Here is a 2,776-nt window from a genome sequence, read left to right as displayed (position 1 = left end):
ATCTGACTAGACATGTTTAATAACTTGGGCAAGCCAAGCAAGTCAAGACTTGACTCAAGGAAGATTATGACCAAGAGGGAAACAAAAGCTTAAGCTTTTTAAAAGCTTAAAGGAGAGAAGAAGACGATGACTAAATGCACTGCCCCCCTCTCCTTTTTCTATGAATTCATTGCCATCTTCCCCTCCTCTCCAAATTTAGGAAATTGAAAGACAAAAAAAGCATGAGATCTCCCTTCCTAGTGTTAGTAAAAGACTTCAGCAATCTCTCCCTTTTCTCAATTCAACAAGATGCTAGATTAAAGAAAGATTACCCAAAAGCCAGAGAAATCAATCATGGCATCTCTAACAGCCTCTTTGGACCTCAAAGAATAGATTGTTGGCATAAGATTGCATCTCAAAAGCTTCTAGATAGCTGGATAGGTAAGATATCCTCCATAAAGGACTCCTCTTCTTGGCCACAACTCATGAGGACTCCCCCCCTCAATTAAATTATAAATATGAGCCATGAGAAGCCATAGAGGACATTAGCTTGGATCAAGGGAAGAGCCTCTTCTCAAATCAAGAGAGAAGAGCAAGAGAGAGAGAGAGGCAAGAGGAGAGCGAGAAGGATAATTCTTAATGCAAAGACAAGAGGGATACTCTATAACTTCCTCATAGATGTACCGATTTAATTTGACTTGTCATCCTCTAGTGAATGCTCTGGCCTCATAGAAGAGATAGATCTTGGCAAACTTAAGGGTTTCCATCCACCTTAGCCTCTTTAAATTATTCTAGAGGTAAGACGGTTTGCATCAATGTAACAATACCCTCCGCTTATCATCCATCATCATTCGTAATACAAGGGTGAAGGATTGTATATCTAATCTAGTATTTACATCATCTGGTTTCTCCAATTGAAACTAGAGGAGTGCATTGCTAACATAAACATAACTTGGAAAATCAAGAATCATTCCCAAGGTTTGTCTTTTTGCCAGAAATCAATAACATATATTAACAAGAGAATATTTTCACTACTTAAGGGAAATATATTTTATGCTGTAACTATAACTAGTTTTATTTACTTGTGTTGTGTCCTATATCAATGTGTGCTTTGATACCAACTGTAACGTGCCCACCTAAGCTGCTTCCTTGGCGGTATGTTCTTAGTAGCTTGTCAAGAGATGTCCTAGAAAATGTCATCTGGGATTTTTTTAAAAAACCCTCGGAGTTTACTAACTAGGCTCACTTGAGTCTACCCTGCAGTGTTCCGGCCATTCCCATGAGGAACTACCTGAGTCTTTTTGGTCAAATCAACTACTAACGGTTAATTCGTGTTAGTGGTTTGAGTTTCCATCCCTTAAAAAAATTGATAACTAAAATGCGCTTGCGTTATGTTGGGTTCAAAGAGAATGGGAGACGAAGGGGAGTGTGACACTTTGATCCCTTCTGCCCATGGTTCTAAAATGATGCGAGTCATGCTTTACGATCTATAATGGTCCATCAAAAATGTGATTTTTATTCCTTCTTAGGAAAGCTCTCGGCTTACCGAGACCACCCAACCATAGGTCTGGATCCGCCGTCAGGGGTTCATCCTCCCACTTTCCTCGAGAGAGTATTTTTAATTATCTAATTACCTACCACCTTAGGTTCAACATATAAAAATAGCTTCTTTGAATTATCTCTTGATACAAATTTGTTACACGCCTTTAATTTACATCATAAAAATAGAGTAAAACAATCCCTTCTCAATAGTTACTTTAAGAAAAATAACTTTTTACAATGTTTTCTGTTCTAACTAGAATGATGTCTAGCCGTCAAAGGTATTATTCTCTCCAAGTTCAGTTCCTAAACTAGTATTGGAACTTCTAGGATACCATCTAGATTTCGAAGGCTAGTTGGAAGTTCATAAGAGCCTAAGAAGTTTATGACGAGAGCCCCATGGTATCCTTACCTCCTCCTGTCAAGTAGAGTTCCCTACGACAAGACCTTTCACGTCATGATTGGTCTATACTCACTAATGCAAAACAACAAAGAAAACCCCTTAGAGTAGGTTTTATTCACGATGGTCTTGGGGAGGTCTAGTGCCATCAAGAACACTGCCTCAGTCGGCATTCTATGCTCACTGGAATATTGCCTCAGTCACAATTTGTACTTGGTCATCCATCTCTTAGCGATGATTTTAGGAAAGATCAATACCTAACTTACAATCACTAACATCTTAATTCAAATGCATTAAACATAAACTTCTAACAAATTTATTTCTAAGACAAATATTTTCTTTTAAAAAATAATAATATCAAGGCAAAACTTAGCGTAAGTGGCAATACCTTCCAATAGTCTTCTCGAATTTCCCCTTTCTCGGGATCTAGTTTGGACTAAACAACAATTCTATTTTTAAGAATAACTCCCTTGAAGTTTCGTGGATCCTTACTTGTGATTAAAAAAACTTGGCTTGTTTAATTACGAAAAGTATTCTTTCGACAATTCCATCTCAAGGTCTTTTATATATCGAGAATCAACGTCCATGATTATCCATCAAAGGTTTCATTAGATCAATACAAATGAAAAATATTAAGTTTTTTAGGGACATAGTACCTTCCTTATACTCTCTGTGGTTCATCTTGTACAAATCCATGTTACCCCTTGGAATTTGTGGTTAAGAATTCCTTTAAAAGATTATATGCAAGAAATGAATAAAATCTTATTTTACGAAAGCAGCTTTTGTTGCCAATTCATGGGATGATGGCATGCTAGCTTCCTTTATTATAAAAATGTAGTAACTGGGATCCACAATGAG

The sequence above is a fragment of the Lygodium microphyllum genome, chromosome 20 (genome assembly GCF_053477565.2).
Source record: "Lygodium microphyllum isolate KBCC chromosome 20, Lygodium_microphyllum_v1.1.10, whole genome shotgun sequence".
NCBI classification, from domain to species: Eukaryota; Viridiplantae; Streptophyta; class Polypodiopsida; order Schizaeales; family Lygodiaceae; genus Lygodium; species Lygodium microphyllum.
Note: the sequence above shows the minus strand (reverse complement) of the source record.